General features: G+C 36.3%; 1 long non-coding RNA gene across 1 annotated transcript; it reads right to left on the bottom strand.

Moving 5' to 3' along the window:
* LOC308185668 lies at nucleotides 1-22,805 on the bottom strand. Its single transcript, XR_013943541.1, has 4 exons — nucleotides 22,069-22,805; nucleotides 2,114-2,183; nucleotides 1,615-1,664; nucleotides 1-176 (listed from the first exon to the last, which is right to left on the bottom strand). It is a non-coding gene; the product is annotated as an uncharacterized lncRNA (long non-coding RNA).
* Nucleotides 22,806-24,438: the final 1,633 nt, after the last annotated feature.

Here is a 24,438-nt window from a genome sequence, read left to right as displayed (position 1 = left end):
GTCTTCATGTTCACCTGTTAGTTCAAATCAAATGTACCTTAACTGTTTGTGTTGTACCTTGACATAACCCTTGATGGCAACAATTATTTATACAGTATGCCATATTTTCTGAAGGTTCTTCTAAAATGTGAAGGATGCTGACAATTTTTTTCCTCATATCCAAACAGCTCCATCATCTGGGCATGCAGAATAAAAAGACAGATATATCTGGTTAATCATTCAAAAAATGTTGTAAAGAAATTAATTGCTTTAATGTTTACTGAAAAAAATATTAGTGTGAGAAAATATTCTTGTTTCCTTGTCTTTGTTCAGAAGAGAATGAATTGAGAACATTAATAAAATCTAAATTAAACAATTTAAGCAAACATCTGATACTTAAGAGTTAATTCTTTGCACAAACCTATATAATTAGGTAGTGTGGGTAAGGTTAATTAGATATATTTTATAGAGCTCTATAAAAGTGATACACAGTATGACTCTCAGATAAAGAAAAAAATCAGGAAATATGATTAGAAACACATGACTGTAATGCTGTGGCTAAGATTTTTAGATGTGCAAGGGTTGGAAATTTCTAAATTACACCTCCCACAGTAACAGTATCTCAGCACTAATGCAAACATAAAAACATCGAGCCTAATGCTACTTACTGTACAGTGCGAATATATGTATATATATATTACTGATTAGATTTATTTAGGGCTGTTGTAGGATTCTGATGCTCCACAGAGTATTTCAGTGACATTCAGTTCCCAGTTCAGCAAAGTATTTAAGCAAACATCTAATGTTTGGCAAGTGGCCAGTCTTCTTGATGACATCCTCAATCACATAGTTATAGCTAGAAACAAGTTAGTGTTTTGCTGAATGAAGGCTCTGGAAAACCTATAAGAAAAGTTCTACATAGCCTTTTGTCAGTTTAATTGTTTTGGTTATAAAAATCACCCTTTATCTAGATTGTACTACTTACAGAGTTGACAAGCTTTCCTTTCGTAATTTTTGGTAGCCATCAGTTATGGGTTCCAACAGCTACCCGAGACCCACATAGCCATGAAATGAACAGAGCTGATGACAGTGTTACTATGGAGTTCAGCCAAAGCCTCTATGTGGCTCTGAGATGGAATAAGTTGTATAATGTTCTTCATGTTATATACTTCAATCTTACCAACTGTATTTCTTTTCAGAGGTGCTCATATAAGCCTAGCATATGCATCTCCACTTTGTATTCATCATTGTCTTGCAAAGAATAGCTACATTCAAGCTGCAACTAATAGAAGACCTGATCCTGCATCTTCAAATAATCAGTCTCTGCTGCTTCTAATGTCAGGTGAAAACTGATGATGAACCACATAACGTTAATCTAGATCATATGAGGTACAAAGCACAGTTGGCAAGTTATGGATTTCTGAGAAACACGTAATTAGTGGAGGAAAAAATGACACTGAATATAGACAGACAAACATTTTGGTAGGCATTGTGACAGACATAAAGGTGGTAGACAGCTGTCTACCATCTGTGAGATGACTCCATCTAGCCACATTTAAGGGACATCAGAAATTCCAAATAAGGGGTAAGCAGATGAAAACATAACTTGGATTCATTGTAATGACTGCCACTAACCTTGTAGTTAATGGATCAAGAAATTCTGGTGAGACAGTGGCGGATGTTTCCTGGAAGAAACATTTCCAGTAAAATATGCATAAAGAGGAAATTATATGAGTATGCAACTAAAACAGTCCTTCTGAAAAGACATAGGTAATTTACACCAGCTAGGTTACTCATCATCTTGCTAGAGAAAAATCTGCTTACCTTAGAGGCTGAGAAATACAAGCAGAAAGTGAAGAAGAAAAAAAAAAAAAAAAAAAACAACAGAAAGAAAAAAAAAGCAATAAGAACAAGCTTTTTCTACAGATCTAAGAATAGAGTGGTAAATGCAACATCCTTTTTTCTTATGCGCTTATCTCTAACAGCCTCCAGAATCATTCTGAAAATATTTCGATCATTAAGCTAGAATCACATTTTATTTTTCCCAGAGATAATTAAGATAAGATATGCCTTAAGATAGTGGCAAATTAATGGGCTGACATTTTTAAAGGAAAGGAGTGCCTTTAGTGCTTACCTTTAAAACTGGTGTTGTGAGCCACTTTTGCAAGTCCTCAGCTCCCTCATTTGGTAATTTTTGGTGACACCTAGAAAACAACAGTGAACTCTTTCAGAATCTGCATGGTGGGTTAGTGAAGCAGGGAGGTGGCAGGGAATGAAAACCCTGAGTTGGCCAGTATTAGCAAGAAGCTCCATCTCATGCAGCTTCCACCAATGTGGTGGTAGGTTTAGAACAGCAACTGCTGAAGCATTTAGGGGTGCAGAGGGAAGGGGCATTTTCCTCAGCTAGTGGATTGTTTTCAGGGGGGAAAAAAAAAAAAAAAGATGAACAATTACTGACTGGAAAAGGTCTGTGAGTTTGGGGTTGTTATTTCTTAAAATCATATGTAGACGAAGCCCAGACTGCACTTTTTTAGTACTGGTAGAAGGAGATTAATTAGCATTGGCAGAAGTCTCCGGAGTAATGTATAGCTAGTCATATGGTACTGCCTGCTCCCATCATTGTAGAATAGAAAGAAACAAGTTAAAAAGGCAGCAGGAGGAAGGAAGGGTTTCTTCTTCACTCTTTTTGACAAATAAATAAATAAATAAATAAATAAATGATTTTAAAAAATAGTTAGATTTTCTTTTTCTTTTCCTTTCTTTGCCTCTTCGTCAACTAAGTGTTTGATTTAGCTGCTTTCCTTACTTTTTCCAAACTTTATATGTAGTAATGCTACATGAGTAACACTAAGGGTGTATGTGCTTCTTTTCTGAAGGAATTACAAAAGCAAGTTGGGAAATATTTCAGTGACTTGTGTGGTGCAGTGCAAGTCTGCCAAATCTAGATAATGCAGACCAAGGGTCCAAATTAGTCAGATTAGCCTGGATTTCTTTTTTAATATATCTATTACAGCACACATTATTCTTAGTCCCCAGATTCTCATGCTTTGCTTTTTCCTCAAAAAGGACTTTTTATGAAAACATCCTTAAATATATTTTCTGTTTCTTCAGGAAAGGAAAAAAAAAAAAAAGTGCTAAAATACACACTTGTGCTATTGTTTTTCATTATATTGGAAATATATTTTATCCCCTAAGTGTATAAAGAATAGTTAAACAAAACACATTATTTTTACCTAGTCAATATTTGGAAACACAGCCCTTTCTATTTTTCCTATTGATTTCCAGGTCATGAAGATTTCATCCTGCAGACCTCAATCAGAACCACTTAAACATATGAAAATATCTACCAAGGTAAAAAAAGAAACTTCACTGAAAGGTTGCACCTACAGCAAAAGTTAAATAAAACATAATTGCTTGCTGGTCAGTCTCATCTAGGTTAGTATGAGATATTTCATTTTAACTAATTTTTGAGAACTTCCTTGTTTTTTTATTTATTTATCAGAAAGGACTAGTACTTGCAGAAAAATCTTACAGATAAAAGATAAACACTGTCCTTTTGGTAACCATCACATTTTAGAGTCCCACTGACAGACAAATAGACTCCTCCAGCCCCCAGATGACACAAAATAAAACAGTGAGATTTCTCATACTAGTATTTTGAGGGTTGATCAGTTTGTGATCACACTATGTGGATTTCCACATTGCTCAAGACCCTGCACCCTGTTTCATAATGAAGTGTAATAGGAACCTTTAGAATCAGTTTTTTTTATCTCTGATTCTCATGTCCAAAAAATATTACAGGGTTTAGGTTTCAAATAGGGAAAAAAAAAAAAAAGAAAAAAAAAGGGAAATGCTATTATTAATTATTAATAATGTTTGCTATGTTTTAAAAAGATTAAAACATGTAGGACACTTTAAATAACATCCCAGAAAACAGAAAACACCTTCTGATCCAAATTAAGTGGAACAAAAGTACTAAAAAAGAATAAGAATGAGGAGTTTTCAAGTTATGTAGTGGTGTTCTAATGAATATTAACTACCATAACAAAACTTGCTGCCTAAAATAAAACTATTTCCCCAACCTGTTAGCACTGACACAGGGTTTCTCACTGCCCAATGGGGTTTTGTTTTAAAAAGGTATTCTGTTGTTACTGACACATGATATCTACAGGCTTTTTTTTTTTTTTTTCAAAAATATTCTTGGCATGTCCTTGTTTAAGTAGCTGATACTTTTCCAGAATCAGTACTTTTGTGAATGTAGTTCTGTATATTATTCATTGTACTTGATAGGATTTAAAATTCAGATGTATTTGTTTCTATTTCATTGCACATTGTAACAATGTTAGAAGAAAGTTAAGATTTTGAAGGCTCTTAAGTGGCATAGATGGAAAATGGACTCCAAAGGGACTTAAGCCTACCCACAAAAAGCTCTTTAAAAGCTTTTACTGATTCATAGCAAGCTGTAAGGTAGGTGAAAAAAGGAAAGCAAAAATAATGGTAGAATACAGGAGAAAAGCTGTGTGAAAATTATGAAAGATATAAAGGCTGAAATCTAAACTCCCAACATGCCTTATTATTGTACTGAGAATGTTATATGTGTTAATGATACACATATATCATTATACATACATGAAGTATCACATTTAATGCATTTGCTTTTAAATGTATTGTATTACCAGTTCTTTATTTTTACAAATAGTACAACAGAACATTTATGAGTCTACTAGTAAATTCAGTACTATCATAAATAGTTTAAATCAAATTACATATGTCAGCTGAACCAACAATGTACCTTTAGTGATACATTATCCTTGATTTTTTTTTTTTTTAGTTGTGTTTCTCCCTTTGCTTGTTGATTGGTAAAAATCAGCATCCTGAAATTGATCTCTTAGTCATTAGAATGAATTAATGATGCTCTATTAGGTTTCCAATGGAAGGCAAAGATTTTTTTTCATTTCATTTCATTCCATTTCCATTTCATCTGACATCAAGGTTTTTAAAAGCTGACTGTGTGTAAACACTGCTTTAACCCAAATACAAATTATTAGGGGAAAAAACACCAACAATAATAAGAAACTAAAGAAACTTATCAATAACTAAAAAAAATAAAAACGCAGTAAATAAAAATTTTGGATCATTGGTCTGAGTATGAGATTTATGAACATTTCTCTCATTACCTCTGCTCACATGATTGAGCCTCCTTTGCTCATGACCCAGCATCACTTCAGGTCATGGCTAACACACCAGACAGTACAACCCAGTATCCACACGCTCTACAAACCTCAGGTTACGTATTTCACCATGTGGGGGAGCCAGGGAATTGCCAAATCCAGAAGTGGACCCAAGGTTTTGTATAAACCCTGCCATTGTCCAGATGGAATCTGCCGGGGATTCTCTCTGCAAATGGGTCACAAACCTGAATTGTCAAAGATATACTCAGCTTCCCTTCAGTCACATCAGCTCTCCTGCTCCCTGCCAGTAAACTTTGTGTGAATATGGTTATGTCATGTGCCCCAACCTAGGAATCAATGCCGGGTGCACTAGAGACCTATGCACAGCTCAAGAGTTACATTTTCTTCATTGCCCTTGATCCTCCTTTGATGTACAAAAACTCATGTAACTTTTGGGACTTTTAAAATGGTACTAGCAGAGAGGTCACCCTTCACTAAACTGCTCCTTTGCTTTCTGCTCCAGTGATGTCAAAATCTTAAAAGTCCTCTGTGAGGACTGACCTTGTCTTAAGGCTGTGCGCAGCACACATGAGGAAAAGCAGAAAAATGAGTTAGTGGATCAGTTGTTGTGCAATGTGTTCTCATAATCCCCATAAGAAACAGCTACCAGGATCTTCTGACTTCTGCTTAAATGTCCTCAGTGAACCCATAATCCCTCATTTCCCTGCACAAAACTTACTGCAAGAAAATATCAGATTTTCATGTTTACAGCATTTTCACTATTTGCTGGGCAAAGCCATCTGCTCAGCAGAGCTTTGATACTGAAACTGCCAAAACACTTTCACTCAGTGAAGAAAATTTTCCTTGAAACTGTGTGCTCAGTAATTCGTAACTCTCTATGTTCAGTTGATTACCATTCAGAGATTAAGCATCTTCCAGCAATAACCCAGTATTTAGTATTCATATGTTGAAAAGAAGATGTGCTCAGACAAGAACTGATTGGGCCTCAGAGATAAACGCTTATTGGAAAAATAGAGCAAACATCTTCATTATTCATGTGTCTGAAATGTACAATTACAGCAATAGAAACACTTAAAGGTCACTGCTAAGCAACAGCAAAGTTTTAAGAAACAGTTTGTTATTCTACATTTTGTGCTCATAAATTTTATTTTTAAATGTTAAAATGTGCACACAAAAAAATCTTAGGGTGTGGTGAAAGGACAAGGCATAGCAGTTTTAAACTGAAGGAGGGTAGATGTGGATTAGGTATAAAGAAGAAATTATTCACTATGAAGGTGGTGATGCATGGAAACACTTTGCCAGAGAAGTTGTGGATGCCTCATCCCTGGGACCGTTCAAGGCCAGGTTGGATGGGGTTTTGGGCAACCTGGTCTGGTGGGAGGTATTTCTACCTTGTGCAGGTGGGTTGGAGTTAGGTGGTCTTTAAGGTCCCTTCCAACCCGAACCATTCCATGATTCATTGATTCTATAAATACCTGCAGATTAATTACTGTGACAAATAATTTGGTTTAACAGCAACTAGAATATTTCAAAAAAATATTTCTCTAAAATTTTGCAAGCAAAATATTGCTATAGTATTGTATCATATCATATAGCATAGTATAGTATATACATTTATTATATATTGCTGCTCTTCCAATAAGTCTTTTAAGGGCTGTTTCTTGAAAATAATTCTTCAGACATAGTACATGAAATTATGTAAGAAACTGAAAGTGGAAATCTGAGTGGAGGAACTGCTAGAAGAAAGGGAAAAAGGCTTGGGCAAGGTCTGTTTGGAAGGTCTACATATGGCAAAATGTCACATAAAAGAGTTAAAAAAAATAAAATGTGAGAATGCAACAGAAGCTATGTTCTCCTGTTACAACACTGAAACAGCAGAGCTATTAGCTGGACACAACTCTTATGACACTTTCATGTGTATTTGCATCATTAGTGACAAAAGACCAAAACAGAAAAGAAAACCTCATCACAAAACCTGCAGGTATTCAAATTAACATTTGCCTCCCATTTTTAACTGAGCACTACAACAGAAGATGAAATATTTTTTTAGCTCATGAAAGTATGGATCTGACCCAAGAGCAAGTAAAAGGCAACAGGAATATGTATGCAGAAGATGACAGCTGAGAAACTGATGGGTACAGAATTAATTCTCCACACAGACAAACTTTAGGAAGTACCCTTGCAACAGATAAGGTTAAAAGTCTGAACAAGTGGACTGTTTTTCATGATTTTAATGGAAATTTTGTTTTTACTGTTAAACACAATGGCATCAAAGAAACAACTTGACTCCATTGTTGATTTCTTCCCCAAAACTGCTATCAAGCCATTCAAATCAGAAGGAATAATACATTAAAAAATAATAATAATACTTAAAAAAATAAAAAAGTGTATTTTTTACCTTGGTCTACAAAAATGATTTAAATGAAAAAGAGAATTCTAACAAATATTAGGCTCTTTTTTTTTCATTTTCTTTTTTTTCCTTTTCTTTTTTTTTCTTTTTTTCTTTTTCTTTTTATTATTATTGTTCCTTTAAGAAAAAGAAAGAATCAAAGATTTAAAAATATCTCTATGGAGTTTGACCCAACAACATGGAAATCAAAGGCAAAACACCATGTCAAATTCAGAGAATAATGCATGAATTTAAACTATTTTTTTCTTAATATCTCATTTTTTTTTCTTTACTTTTCTTCTTATTCAAGAACTTGAAACTCTTCTCAGCCAAAAGCTATGTAATTTTTCTGAAGGTCTCAAGGTACCGACTCAGAGATTGATTTTTTATTCCTTCTTTAAAAAAAAAAAAAAAAAAAAAAAAAAAAAAAGAACTATAATTGGTTGGAATTGTCATTTATCTTATAATTCTGAAACAGCAGAAAAATCAAGGAAATGCATTGCCATGTGGGAAGGGAGTGGGAGAGATAATATCTCTTTTCATTTATAAACAAATGCATGCAGAAGGGGAGAATATGAACACAGCTTTCTTTGCTTCAAAGGATTTTCAAATGCTCTTGCCTAGCTGATATTTTCCTAAATTGGCTTATACAGTAGGGATCAATTAAAATATTGTTGCTGATAAATTGCTGCAGGGAAACTGCAGGTTTAGACACATGTAACCTTAGTTCATGATGCAATATATACTCATGATCTACTGGGCAAAAGGATTAAATAAAAGGGTAGTCTAGGAATTATTTTTCAGTATCACTAAACACATATGCCAAAAACAAAAAAAAAAACACTAACAAACAAAAAAACGAATGAACAAAAAAAAAAAAAAAAGAGGGTTGGGGGAATGGTCAGTTTCAAGAAGACATTAGAAGGATGTGTTTTTCTATGCTGTCTGCCTTTATACATCAATCTCAGGGTCTCAGCTCCCACAAATTCTCAAAATCTCAGGGGATGACAAAACACTTGGTCACACTGTGGACTGTGCATACACCAGGGTCCTTAATGAGGACATAAGTTTATTGCAGATATTATTTCTGGGTTTTGCAGTACTCCCACTCTGGACACTGTAACCAGGAGCACCAGCTGCTTAAAACAAGCTCTGATCTTTTTTCGGGTAAAATTAATGACAGACGACCACCAGCTCTGTCCTGGGGCTCCTTTGTTCCTCTTAAAAGCTGCACAAGCAGTGCATGCAAATACACACTGGATTTTTAAGCAAAAGGTCGTTTTGAGCAGCCCAATATAGGTCGCATTTGCAAAACAGAGCTCTACAATGGCTACTTGGGTGAACAAAGAACAGAGGCTGAGAAGTACCTGGGACCTTGCAAACAATATTTGGAATCTAGCTCAGATTAAACGCAGAGATATAACACAAATGTTGCAGTCAGCATGGAAGATTTTTCTCCTCTTGGATTTCTTGCTTCTTTTGTCATTGCTTATTATACAGCAAGTGAGATACATTCTCTCATGTATGCTTTTAGATCTCCTTCTGAATTGGCCAGAAGAATACTGACGAGAATCAGAAATGTGACCCTGGTTTCAAACCACAAAGGGCAGTGTCTAGTCTTGACAAAGATGGTAACTCTCACCCTAAAGCAGAGAGGCTTTCATTGATTATCTTGCAGCAGAACACTTCATGAAATCTCAAACAGATCACAACTAACACTGAAGAACTTAGTCTCAAGAATGTCCATTACAGGAACTCAACACTTCACCGGGTAAGTCAACTGGGATACCTCATGTACGTTGTGAAATCAAAATAAAAGAACGATCAATTCCGTATTTAAACTATTGCTTAAAATACTAACTACAATATGCAGAAAGTATTTTGCACTTTCACTTTTCTGACAGACTTACTTAGAATCATAGAATTATAGAATCAATTACGTTGGAAAAGACCTCTAAGATCATCAAGTCCAAACATTAACCTAATACTCCCAAGTCTACCACTAAACCATGTCCTGAAACACCACATCCACATGCCTTTTGAATACCTCCAAGGATGGTGACTTAACCACTTCTCTGTGAGACAGGGAACAAGATAAAGGATGTTGATTCCGTCTTAGCACAACTGTATGTTAACAACCCCAAAGATAAGAGTGTATGCATAGATAATGTAAACAACAAGAACTGACTTCTCTGCTGAAGTCTGACAAAGAAAGGAAGGTTCAGGAATGTAGAAGACTCCTGGCCTTCATCAAAAGACCAACCAGAGTATGCTGGATGATCACCCAAGGATTCCACTACGCATGCAAATAGGCGTGGAAACCTACGTTAATGATTCTTCGGAGACTTGGTGAATATGCAAGAGATTTTCAGGAAATGAAATGAATATGTATTTGTCCCACTAATATAAGCACACTGTCAGTAACCCTTGGTGTGTGTGTGTTAGGCAGAGCTATCCCACACACACCCGGCGCCGTGATAAAGAATACCTGCTTAATAACTTTGGTTATTGAGTTTTCTCTGTGTCATCTGGGCAACCTGTTCCAACTCTGTCAGTGAAGAAATTTTTACTAATATCCAACCTAAACCTCCCTTAGTGCAACCTGAGGCCACTTCCTCTTGTCCTATCACTGGCTGCTTTGGAGAAGAGACCAACTCCCACCTCACCACAACCTCCTTTGAAGTCCTTTGATGTAGCTGTAGGGAGCAATAAGGTCTCCCCTGAACCTCCTTTCCTCTACACTAAACAACCTCAGCTCCCTCAACCTCTCCTTATAAAACTTGTTCTCCAGACCCTTCATGAGCTTCTTTGCCCTTCTCTGAACATGCTCCAGCACCTCAATGTCTTTCTTGTAGTGAGGAACCCAGAACTGAACACAGTACTTGAGGTGTGGCCACACTGGAGCTAAGTCCAGAAGGACAATCACTTCCCTAGTCCTTCTGGTCACACTATATCTGATACAAGCCAGGATGCTGTTCTTCTTGGCCACAGATTATTTTGTTTCTTGATTACTGATTTAATCTACTTACTCTATTTTTAGCAGCAATATACTGTTCAGTCAAACCTAGCCCATAAATTATGGAGACATCAAACAAACAAACAAACAAAACAGCAGTCTGAGTCACCATTCAGACACCAACCCTTTAAACTCCATAACTGGTAGTCTGTAAGTGAAAAAATAATACATGCTTTAACCATGTCATTGTCTTGATCTGTAAAAGAGTCTTCATTCTGAAGGAAAAAAAAAATCTTGGCAGAATTAGAGAGTTTAAACCAAAAGCAAACAAATGCATACTAAAAAACAGGTGTATTGTTTCTTGCTTTTTGTGATTCATTTCCCTTATAGGCCCCAGTGTCTTGATCACTACTGTCTGATGAATCAGCTTTCTTGTTAACTAGAGGTGCAGAGCCATCATCTAATGAAAACACACTGCATTTTATGACTCCCTAGACTGTAGTTCTGCATATTAAAATAGAATTTCAATCTCAGTGAAGGAATAAAATAAAATCTAGCATCTGTGGTTTGAACAGAACTGATAAAAATGTTGCTCATTTAATTTTAATAATATTTTTTAATGTTAGACTATATAAAAAGAGATCCTGGATGTAACTTAAAAATGCCTATAAATTAGAAATAAATTGGTGGAAATCAACACAATAGTTCATTAAACATACAAATTTGATGGCAAAGTGTTTCAAGTCTTATTTAAAAGTAATACAAGTACTTTTTTAACACCTATTATATATTGCTTTCATCTGTTAAAAATAGGGTAGATCTAAAGTGAATGGACTCATCCCATTAACTTTTGGGGGTTTCTAGACTAGTGACAAAGATTACTTTTTTAAGGGTTCCACCATAGCAACTTAGCTTTTTAAAAACTACTATACATGAAAGGCAGTATACAATCAGCTAAAAAGTACTGAAAAAGATGGGATTTTAGGGAGCAGCTGAATCGTATTTCAAGGTATTCACAAGAAAAACACTCATCCTCAAACAAAGCAAAACAGAAGAATATATACTACACATCCCTGCTAAGACAAAGCAGCCTCATAAGGATGCCACGCATTCAGTAAACTGCATTTACACCATACAACAGTCTGCATGGAGCTGCTTTCCTCCCCTCCCTGTAAATCAAGAAAAATTCTCTCTTTTCTTGCCTTGTCTCACCTCATTTCCCCCTTCCCTTTCACTTATCTCTTTCCTTTACCTTTCCTCTTCTCCCTTTCTTTTTTATTTTTATTTTTTTCAAGACCACTAATGACAGCAACTTAGCTGCATGTTGCTGTCTGCTACTCTGCATGAAGACTGCATGTCCTGATACATCCAAGCTGCACTGTCCCTTACCTGGACTTCAGCTTGTAAATGTCAGAATAGTATTTCTTGAGGATGTTCAGCTAGAGGAGAGCTATCAAGTAACTTCACCAGGGGCGCTTTTCAAACTGATGGAAAAGCCAAATGTAAAATCTTTATGTTCTCCATAGGTACCTGGCCTAGCTCTGAGTCTCAGAGGCAGGGTAATTAAGACAATTTAGTATTACTATTGAACTAGAAGCCTTTGCACCACACTGCATGGAAATTTGTAAGTCCATGACTTGTTTCTTGGCTTTAATTTCCATTTATGCAGCAGATGTTTTCTAGAAAATCTATTATTAGATTTTAGAATACTGCAACTGCTTCACAGAGTTATTTTATTTTGCAACCATTTCCACTATCAGAGAGCAAAGCAGCACCCAAACAGCAGTAGGAGGCTTGAAGTCTAACACTACCAGCCAGTCAGTCACAGTTTTCATCCTAGATAGAACTGAAACAGATTTAGCAGAGGTAAATGTAACCTCCTGCCTCAGGTTTCACACAGCTACATGAACTTTGGACAGGTTAATAAATAGTCTTTCCCTTGCTACTGAGCACAATTTTATAGAGGACAGTCCATCTCACTGTTTCTTTGCTATCAGACTTCATTTTTGCAAATAATATTTTCCCTCCCTTATAAATTTTCCCATAGAAGGTCTAGAACAGTGACAAAAGTGAAAGAAAATGTTGCTACAAAGCATTAAAAGAAATTTTGCTTTTCTTGATTTTCTATTTCCTTCAATTATCTTTTTTTTTTTTTTTTCATGAATTGCTATTATCAAGAGTGTTATTGTCTGTATAATACCAAATGTTGCAAGGAACAGATATATGTGTTGGAAACCAGAAAATAATCCATAGATCTTAAAGTTTGTCTAGAGTGCAGGAAAAAATGCCCATAGAAAGCCCATGTTCTAATAAGCTGAAAAGTCTATGAACTAAAGAGTATATAAATTTAGTAATGGAAATTTTGAATACCCCAAAAGTTCTTAATATTAATTCTTCATTGTTCCAAAATAAATTACATTTAAGGATAAAATAAAACAATTATTAAAACCAAACAAAAACAAAACAACAAACAAATGAACAACACCCCCCCCCCCCCGGGAAAAATAAATAAATAAATAAATAAATAAATAAATAAATAAATAAATAAATAAATAAATAAATAAAAGCCTTCCTCTAGAGATAACCTTTAGTAGAACATCTGTTTTCATATAACAAGGTTAGCCTTTAAACATATTTCTATTCCACTGACTCATTTTTCTACTGTTCCCTCCTATCACAATGTATGATATTCAGCTACACTAGTTATTGTTTGCAGTGATATTACTTGTTAATCTGATGTAAGGTTAATGTGGTGCTAGGGAACATTATGAACTCAGATCTTGTTTTATTAGCAACAGCCATTACAACAACCATGGGATTAAATATAATGTGATGTAAAAGATCTCATGGCATGGTGATGGCCTCTCCCAGCAAGATGTGGGATGCCACGAAGTGTGTTACATTGCCACAAATCTGTAGATTTAATCAGTTCAGTTGGAGTTATGTTTAATATTTCAGAGCATTATCTTCTAGATAAATATAAATGACAAATTAGTCTCTGATAGAAATAAAAGAGTATAGGAAGAGAAAAAGCATAAAGTTAATATTAGAGATAGACGGACAAATATAAATGATGTATTGCTTCAGATTTCTGTTCGTATTCACAGCTAACCAGATCCTGAGTAATTTTGAAGGTCAGAAAAATGTATTGAAGGACGAGCTTAGATCAGCCTTAGCCTACACCTCTCTACCTTCTCCTTCAGTCCCTTTTTGCTTTCGCTTTTCAGTGTACTTGCTCACTCTGGATTATGCTAATGAAGAAGTCAGGCAGAGAACTAGTGGAATTAATATGATATTTGCTGCTACAACTTTGCTTGTTTCTGGTATCTCTATAAAGAAAATTGCACTACCATGTACAGATAGCCAAACCTGGTTTTGCCTGGCTTTGCTCAGCTGTGCATTTTACTTTGTAATGTGGACATATGCCTAGACACTTCTGCTGCAAACAGGAGAACTAGGAGGCACAGTGCTCTAGAAGGAAGTCTCTCCTCAAGGGAGAACAACATTATTGTCTCCTGTACTGCAGGATGAGGGCTAGTGTCAGGCCCTGGCTTAACTAAAATCCAAGATTATACTCTGTAGAGAAGCTCTTCAATAGACAGAAGCTGGGGTGAAAGATCCTCTCCATGGGGACCAGGAATAAAGGATTAATTTAGCAGATCTTATGAGCAAGTGGAAAAAATATCAGGAATAAAAATCGGAAGTCAGTGCAAACTATCATATTAGGAAAGATATTTGAATAAGAAACCGGTTGGAAATAAAACAGTTTAGATGCAATTTAATAGCACTTATTAGTGGGTTTTGCATCCCTCTGCAAATCTGATTAATATACATATATATATAAACATATATATATAATAACCTAAGACATGATAAATGTAACTGATGGGACATCTCTAAACTGCAGAAGAGGAAAGGAATAAAACAATACAAAATCAGTCCAGAGAAACAACAAAGATATATTAGTTGTTGCTGAGAGTGTCACTCAATGATGCTGATCAATCAATAACAGGAACTTCTAAATGCTGTCTCCTTTGAAACTAGCTGCTATGTATGTTATGTCACAGTGCTGTACCTGCTCTTGATGGTGCATATTGATCAACTGCAGTAGTACCTCAGCACTGCCCATGATCTGACAGGACACGTCTTCAGACAACATGTGGGTGAGTCTAATACTTTGCCACCTAAAAAACTTTGATCAATAGTTCTGATAATTTATCATCATGATTAACTTCTGATTTGATAGTGATAACAGGAAAATTATCTTGGCTTTCATAAAATGTTACTGCCTCCTGCATGTGAAAATTTCACTCATCATTTGTTCTTGCAGCCCACATCTCCATGTAGTGGTACTTGTTTAACAGCCATGAACATAGATATGATTCTTGTTCTCAAACTTATTATTTTAAGGACGTGTATTAAGATAAGGAAAATTTTTGTCAAACTTTGCTACAATAATATGTGCTTTCCCAAAAAAAAATATTTTTGAATAGAAAAGGAAACAAAAATATTTTTAAGCTTTCTTAAAGGACATTTGGAGTGCGATGGAAGATTCATATTAGAGGAATATTTATGCTTGTGTTTTTGTTTTTGTTTTTTAAAAAAACTCTTTTTCCACAGGTAGTTTCTTGGAGATTAATACAGTATTTTCATAAACAAAACAAAATAAAGCAAAGGATGCTGCATACACAAGAAAGTACATGAATTCCACTTAGCAACTGTAGAGGTTGTGTGTACAGCTGATCTGTGCAAAATTTAAACCCAGAATTTCTTGCCCTCTTAGCCTTCTTCAGGGGTCCCGAAATCCCTCCCCCACCTTGTCTCTTTGGCCCAGATCTCCCACAAGTCTCTGATTATGAGGACAACAATTTTACACATGAAAATATGATTTCTTCAAATATATTGTCTTTAACTGTGATCACATTCACATCCAATGCAGTGTCCCATGCAAATGAGTTAGACCCTGAGGAGTATGTCATCTTCTCAAAGACTTCTTGAATCAAACTGCTCTGTAAATTACCGGTCACTGCTTCATGAAAAGATGTCTAAAGGAAAATGGTGGGAAAGAATTAAGTTTTTATCTGATTTTTTTAGCTCTTGCAATTAACTATTGTTAAATTGTTGTATTCTTCTGTTACAACTCCTACCTACAAGTTTTTCCAGTACTATTCCACTATGAGTTACAACCAGCAGTTTTGACTGCTAGCATGGTATTCAGACGTGAGGTGTAATGATAATTATATTAGCCTTTAACAAAGCAGTCATACAAAAGTGTTCAGTCAAAAGCAGTTTTTGATGAATGCTTCACAAATGTTTGTTGTAATACTGCAACAGCTCTACTTCCAGAAAAAACTGTGTCTCTGGGAACATCTACTGCTGAGGCTACTTTACTTGTAGTGGAGAAATAAAGGCATGGTCCAAAGAACTCTGAAAGAGAGTTCTGCACTGCAGTTTAGTGAGTAACTTCTTGCAGTTAGTGGTGTGATTTTGCCCCTGCCCTTTCATTTTAGAAAAGAGAAGATTCATAAGTGACCTTACACAATGACTAAAAATAAAGCAAACCCCACATCCTGAGAGTATAACGACAGGCAGTTTTTCTTGCCTACAGGCACATGTCTCTTTCTTTACTTGAACTTGGTCAGAAAGACAGGTTCAGATAAAGATTTTTAAAGGCCAGCAGTGACCTTAGATCTTCTATTCTGACCCTGAGTATAACCCAGCACAGGAATGCATGCACACACACACACACGCCCGTACACACCCATAACTGAAACACATGACCTTAGCCATTTTCCAAAAGCTGTCTGTCTAGAGGACAGAATAAGAGATATCATCTATCCACCCAGGCTATACACAAAATCTGGACAATATGTGGTTATTCCTCTCTTATTTTAAAGTGCACTGTTTATATACATATGTTTATTTCCCACAAAACTTACCAGAATATCTGTGTCTAGAATATGTACATTTGCTATTTGATTCACACTTTCGAGGTTGACTGTTTCCCAATTTCACAAAGAGAAATTGGGTATGTTGCACCTCAAGACCTTGTTTATTAACCCCTAAATGAGAGTTTCAACTACAGTACAAATGAAACGTCTGTTTGAGGTTTTAAAAGCTAGAAAAGAAACTGGTGCTTCTTTCTAAAAGTCCATATGTCAGTCCTTCTACAGGAGCAACAAGAGTAACCCTACTAACAAGCTTCAATCTAGCTATTCCAAGAGTGTGAGTTCAAGGACTTGCATTCTTACTCAGAGCTGGCACTGGCCCTGGTGACTCACCCACACCTCATCTACTAAACTAACCAGGTTTTAGGTACAATAGGAAGAGTTTGAAGCAGAATTAGGGTTCCTTTTATCAATATTCCTATAACTATTTGAAAATTTTATTTCTCATACTCCACATCCAGTGGCAATTTCCTTTCTCTTGTTTATTAGCTGTGCGCTCAACCAATCTGAAATTTCTGACCCTCTATATATATATATCTACAAATGCTAATATATCTGCTGGAAGGGCAATACAGCTAAGCACAAGCAGACCAGGTGCTTTCTGGCAACTCTAGACAATGACTTTGTGCAAGTATGTAACCAATAAAGAGACTGGAAGTGCTGTTTTGTTGGACCTGGTACCCACAAAGAAGAAAGAAATGGTGGAAGATATGAAGACCAGGCGTAGATTTGGCTGTAGCAACCATGAGACTGAAATTTAAGATCCCAAGAGAAATGACCAAAAGAGAATTGCAGCCATGGAATTCCAAAATGTTGATTTTGGCCTTTCCAGGGCCTCCCAGGTCTCTGAGCGTAATGCTGTAGCTTGTAGGAGTAAGGCAGTACCACAGGAGAGAGGATCAAGATAGTGACCATGTGCAGGGGGTGGATTAGAAGACTTCCAGAGCTATCTTCCATCCTAAATTATTTTGCAAGAATCAGTGACTTGAAATACTTGGGTTGCATGCGTTCGGACAGAAAGTGTACTTAGGCATTTCAGTCTATTGCCTTTACTTTCTTCTTAAATTGACTTCCTGCTCATGATCTTCACGGTTTCACAAGGTAGATCTAATTTGTACTTGTCAAGTTACTTTAGGACATATATCAAAGCTATCATGGTCAAACGTATAGAGTTGCTTTTAACCTAAAACAACAACAAAAAACAAGGTCCTTCTAATAATACGATTCCTCCATCTACTAGACCTCAGGATGATTCCTTAGCCAACTGTGTGTCATGTAAACTGTGTTGTCCTTATATTCTGTACTTAGCTACAAGCTACTGGTTCACTAGTAGAACTCAGATTTTAACTTTCACTGAGGAAAGAGAGATTAGATCATTCAGTGACGTGCAAGTGTGCCTGAGAGAAAGAGAAAGAGGGAGAGAGGGAGGCAGAGAAGTTTGTCACAATGTTACATTCATAACGACATTATGCAATTAACTAAAATGTAGCATCTACTACAGAAGATTACTTTTCTCATTGTTATATATTAAAAATTCACCCCATGGGACATAATCCCAAATCCAGTGAATTTAATAAAGCATTACATTCAAATTTAACAGTCTTCTTTTTTTTTTTTTTGTAGTGATTTTTTTGTTTTGGTTTGATTTTCAAACTTTAGATAATACTTTGGGTTTAAAAGTTATCAGAAAGTGCTCCCTGACTGAACTTTAGCGTGTGACACTTTTTATTTGCAAAGGAATCACAAAGTGATGAAGTTGTAACCATTTGTTACTTGAAATCTTGTCCATGTTAATTTAGTTGTGGAACTGGAAAGAGGGAGATAGGAATGGCTTGCCACTGTGATGATTTAAAAACATGACAGCCTTTGTTTCTCACTCAAATAGCCCAGATGGGAGAAGGAGGTAACACCATTTCCTCCAAACCAGTTATCTATAAAATGCTGAGTTTACAAATATTTTAAAAAGCTACCATGTGAATAATATTTCTGTGCACATATTCTTAGTTTACAGGCACTTGCCATATGGCATTCCTGCAATTCAGTCTTTTTTCTTTTTTCTTTTTTTTTCTTTTTTTTTTTTTTTTTAAACATACAGTACCTGTACTTCTGTCAGTCTCTCCCCATTGAATTTTATTCATAATTAATCTCCTGGTTCACGTAATCACCTCTGCAGTATATTCTCCTAGTGAAGAAAGTGAGCTCCCAGAGGTGTAACATCTCAGGCAAGGAGCAAAGGCTTTACTTTCCTCTGTCCATATTACAGAGTGCTAATGTGATTCTCTGGAGCTGAGCTTCTTAGCAAAGAATGTGAGGATTTTCAGTCCTCCAGCTTTCTCAACTAAGGGGTTCTTCAAGGCTTTCAAGAGCTGACCTTGCAAAGGATTGTGTTCTTTTAATGCACTGCCTTTTAGAAGAAAGCTTACCTGTTTTCTCATCCTGATGCAGATACTGTTAAAGGGGTTTCCATGGATACTAACATCAATAGGAAATGAAAGAGGGCTGTCCTCCTTTCTGACCCACTGGAGTTCCTCACTGTTGCTATGGCAAAGCTTATAGATGTCACTGCTATTTTTTTGCATAATCTGATTTAAATGCTACAGTCTGGGCAAAAATGTTCTGTAGAAACAAGTAGAACAAGTAATAAATTTTGGTTGATCACAGTCTCTCAAATTTTAGGATAATTTGTGAAGAAAATAGATTATTTTACTAAATACCTTCTCAAAGTTCTCTGTTAAAACCAGTACAAGTTCAACAGAGAATGAATCTCAACACCTTTTGAAGTTTTGTTTTATTTATTATAAAATAATTTGGAACTAAACTCTGTCATTTTATACTAACTGTGCCATATTAAAAGTTATTCTCAAGCTAAATTTTGGAGGTTCTTCATTGTGAGCACAGATCAAAAACCTCTGAGGTAAAAGAAAATATCTCAACTGATCTGACTGAGATATGGGTCGAGATGAAAATTCCAGCTTAGACATTCTTAATAAATGGATGTTAATATTTTAACACCCTTAATTTATAGGCTTCAGTCTATTTATTTTATTCTTTGAACAGGAATATATTTAGAAATATTCCTACATTTCATTCAAAATTTCCTTAAAAGTAATGGAAGAGTTTCTTGACTTTCTCCAAAACACACCCACACAGAACAAAACAACCCACTCTCCTTAGATGCATAAACATTTGAGGTGGCACGGATGGGACTTCTCTAGCAATTAAGATTTATTGCCAAAGTCCCAACCCATGGAGAAAGATATAGGATGTTCTGCCAAGAAGAAAAAATTGAAAATTGGTAGAAGGAATTATTGCAGGGGCACACCAGTCAAACAAAGGGTGTAACCTCCCCTATGAGGCATTATTTTATCATTTTATGTTACCTGGATTAATCTATCTGTTTGGATCTTCCATGTGTATGTTTTATTGTTTTATTTCCCATCCTGGTCATAAAGGGCACATTTATTGTTTAGTAAGCAGAATTAGGGTGGCTGCAGTTTACGTAGTCAATGGCAATCAAACACTAAGGTCAATGCCTATCACATCTTGGAAAAATTGGGGTTAGAGCAGGTGAAATTATCCTTCCATTTTGGTTTTATGGCTCTAATAGAAAGCCACAGAGGCCCTGACCCCTGCTGCCACTCATGTCCTGCTCCAACAGCAATGCATAACCTTCGACACCTGATTAAAACAGGAAATAAGGCAAAGAATGGGTCAGGATGCATGTTAGGCCAGTTAGACATTGAAAAAAATGTCCAAGAAGGCTTTCAAAGAGGGAGGAAGAGGGTAAGAGAGGAGTGCCTGATGGTAAGCAGGAGGGAAAGGGAAAAGGAAGGAGGGAAAAGAGAAACCAAGGGAGAAGGAGGAAAAGGGAAGGGGGTAAGGAAAGCCCTTCTGTATGTATTTGTTGGGTGACCTTAAGCCCTGTTCATTAAAGTGTCCTGCAGCATGGCAATTCACATACACACCGTGTCACTACTAAAACCACACATATCTCTTATTGACTGCCCAAGTCTGACACAACAGATGCCTTTAGTTTTTGAATTTCCACACAGCCCGTTTCGTTTCTATTTTTTTTCTCTCTTTTTTTTCCTATACAAATGAAAGATAAATTATTGTCATTTGGTGCATGTGTGTAAGGAGGAAGCAGAAGAGTTACTTGATTTCGAAAGTTAACCTTGGGTAACATTGCAGGCAGTATGGGACCATCAAGGACAAGCAGTCTGTAGATTTGTCTGATGTCTGTCACTGAGTCTCAGAGAAAACGAAAATTAATACTTGCTGTTACGTGAGGGAACAGGTTTTCTTAAAGATAAAAAAGCTTTAACCATACCCAGTCCAATTCTAGATTTCTGTTTTGTGCAACATATTGCTATGGATTTCTAAGGCTTTGTAAAGCTACAGCAACCACAGTCTTACTTGCAGTAAACCACAGAAGGCAACCTCACTAATCCCAAATCAAGTCACCAAATTCTGGCCAAGTTACAATGGACATTTCAGAAAGATACTCAGTCTTGACTGAAATAATTCAATTAATGATAGACCTGGCATAACTCTAACTAAATATTTTTATGCCAGGAGTTATTAGGTCTCATTGTTAAAAGACGCATGTTCATTTTCTCTTTGAATTTTTCTAGTTTTACTTTTCAATCACCAATTTGAAACAGCATTTTATCAGTAAATCATTTTTTTTCATTTTGCTGGACAAAATTCAAAGGAAATAAATCAGTTTGGGATTAACATAAGTAAAAATGTTTGCTTTCTATTATAAACTCCTTAAATTGACAGTTAGATGAATTATTTTGCAAATTTCTTAGAAGATATTCAACGGTAAAATAAAATAAAATAAAATAAAATAAAATAAAATAAAATAAAATAAAATAAAATAAAATAAAATAAAATAAAATAAAATAAAATAAAATAAAATAAAATAAAATAAAATAAAATAAAATAAAATAAAATAAAATAAAACAAAAAAAAAGAAAAGAATGTAGCTTACAGTAAGGAAAAGCAAATTCAAATGAACTCTTGAATTTCTAGGAACATGACACAGATTCACTAAAATGAGTCAATACTTCATATAGCCATTTTGGGTGGGAGAAAGAAGACTTTTTTATCAACATTTAAAAGCATTACCACATCTCTACCCACAATGTTGTGGGGTTTTTTTGTTTGTTTGTTTTTTAAGTGTGAGGTGAAAAAATGGAGTGTTGCTGTAGAATTCTCCCCTTCTCTAATCAAGGTAGAAAAGTCTTACAAGCATTACTAAAGCTTATTTCTAAGTAGTTTAGAACTACTACTACTGGCACTAGTAGTAGTAGTTTAGAACTACTAGACATTCTGGATTTGCAGCACCTGCACATGATAGTCATGATATTACAGATATTAGGCAAACTCAAAGGTCTCAATGAGTAAGCATCTGTTGGAAGGATTAGGTTAGAGATTCCTTTAACTTTGCTAGAAACTAAGGAAAAACTCCTCCTGTGATTAGAATTATAGAATCACAGAATATCCAGATTGGAAAAGACCCACTAGGATCATCGAGTACAACTCCTGGGTCCCCAAAAGACCACCAAAATAAATAAATAAATAAATCAGATTATGTACCTGAGAGTGCTGTCCAAAAGCTTCTTTATCTCTGGCAAGGTCAGTGCTGTGACCACTTCCATAGGGAGCCTGTTTCAGTGACCGACCATCCTCTTGGTGAAAAACCTTTTTCTGATATCCAGATTGAACCTCCCCTGTCACAGCTTCAAGCCATTCCCTCGGGTCCTGTTGCTTGTCACCAGAGAGCAGATATCAGAGTTCACCCCTCCTATCTCCCTTGTGAGGAAGTTGTAGACTGCCATGTGGCCTCCCCTCAGTCTCCTCTTCTCTAGGCTGAACAATGCACAGGACTTCAGCCACTCCTCATATGTCTTCCCCTCTAGACAATTTATCATCTTTGTTGACCTCCTTTGGACACTCTCTAACAGTTTTATATCTTTCTTATACTGTGGTGCCCAAAACTGCATACAGTACTTGAGGTGCAGTTGCAGCAGTGTTAAATAGAGAAGGAAAATCACTTCCCTTAGCTGGCTAGCAATGTTACTCTTGATGCACCCCAGGATGTGATTGGGCCTCCTGGCCACCAAGGCACACTGCTGGCTCATGTTCAGCTTGCTGTTGATCAAAACCCCAAAATCCCTTTCTGATGGGCTACTCTCCAGCCTCTCGTCCCCCAGTCTGTATGTATAACCAGAGTTGCCCCTTCCCAGGTGCAGAATCCTGCACTTGCTCTTGTTAAATTTCATATTGTTGGTGATTGCCCAGCCCTCTAATTTGTCCAGATCTCTCAGCAAGGCCTCCCCACCCTCGATGGGGTCAACAGTTACACCCAATTTGGTATTGTCTATGAATTTTCTCAAAAAAACCTTCATACTGTCTCAATTCATTTATGCAATTTATATTAGCAGGCTTCTATATACTGATGTTTGCTAGACTTCAAGCACACACACTTAAGTACTTTCCCAACTCTTATTTAAAGCATTAATTTATGTCTTGTTTTAGAAAGGAAGAAGGAAGGAAGGAAGGAAGGAAGGAAGGAAGGAAGGAAGGAAGGAAGGAAGGAAGGAAGGAAGGAAGGAAGGAAGGAAGGAAGGAAGGAAGGAAGGAAGGAAGGAAGGAAGGAAGGAAGGAAGGAAGGAAGGAAGGAAGGAAGGAAGGAAGGAAGGAAGGAAGGAAGGAAGGAAGGAAGGAAGGAAGGAAGGAAGGAAGGAAGGAAGGAAGGAAGGAAGGAAGGAAGGAAGGAAGGAAGGAAGGAAGGAAGGAAGGAAGGAAGGAAGGAAGGAAGGAAGGAAGGAAGGAAGGAAGGAAGGAAGGAAGGAAGGAAGGAAGGAAGGAAGGAAGGAAGGAAGGAAGGAAGGAAGGAAGGAAGGAAGGAAGGAAATAACTTTAAACCTAAACTGTTGTGTAAACCTGATACCTTCTTTAACACCACAAAGGCTGAAATATTGAAGACAAATGCAGAGTTACTAGTTTGTGCACAGTCGAGGCAACAGGACACAGAAATTAATGTCAGTCAGTTCCATGTTTATTATCATTCTTTTTCTCAGTTGTTGCTGTTACTGCAGATCTTTTGTTATGAGAGATCCAGAGCAAGGAAACGGGACCTCAACTTCCAGTAACCTCAACAGAGGCCAGCTGAAACCTCCAGCTGGGGGGGTGGAAGAATGATCTGATTGCTGTATGTTTGCATGTTTTGAGTACCCCAATCAAATCAGTCCCTTTTGTTTTCAAGGTGAAACCGTTTAGTTACTGTGGTTACAACAGAAGGTTCTCCATGTTAACTTTACAAGCTTAAGCAATAGGGACCCCATTAATTCTTCTAATTATCTGTGTTAGCATACATACTTCCTGTATTATACTGTGATGTACACAGGCATGCAGATTCCTATCTACTTCTAGAAGAGGTGAGAAATTTCCAAATAAATTTAAGAGTGTGTGTATTTTCCCTCTAGTTAAGATTTAAAAATGTATATATTCCTCCCCGATGACTGCATTAGCTCCTCTTTTCCTGTACTAGAGAGGCCAAAAAGTCAAGAGGCACTATTCATTCAGCTAATATTATAGAAAATAAATTTCTTACATATGCTTCTCCCACCCTGTTGTTTTTACCACATATTTGCAAGTCCAAGTCAGCCACAGTAAGCTAATGTATCTATTTATTCAAATGTATGTCCAGTGTCTTCCAAATTTGAAAAAAAAATAAAAATTAAAAAATTTGCAAATGACTCCTCAGAGACCTTACAGATAGGTTTTCAAACACTGCTCTGCTCTCCTCTTCTGTAAGTGACCAACACTGAACACAGTGAAGTTCATGCAGTCCTTCCCATTGACTTCTCACAGCTGAAACGAGGTTGCCAGTGTAAAAAGCCACACTTTGCAAGATGGAACATGATTTTTTTGAGAAACTTTGCACTGATTAAAACAGGAAAA

The sequence above is a fragment of the Anser brachyrhynchus genome (assembly GCF_964034855.1).
Source record: "Anser brachyrhynchus genome assembly, chromosome: Z".
NCBI lineage: Eukaryota > Metazoa > Chordata > Aves > Anseriformes > Anatidae > Anser > Anser brachyrhynchus.
The sequence above is the reverse complement of the archived record's forward strand: the minus strand, read 5'-3'. Positions and strand labels throughout refer to the sequence as shown.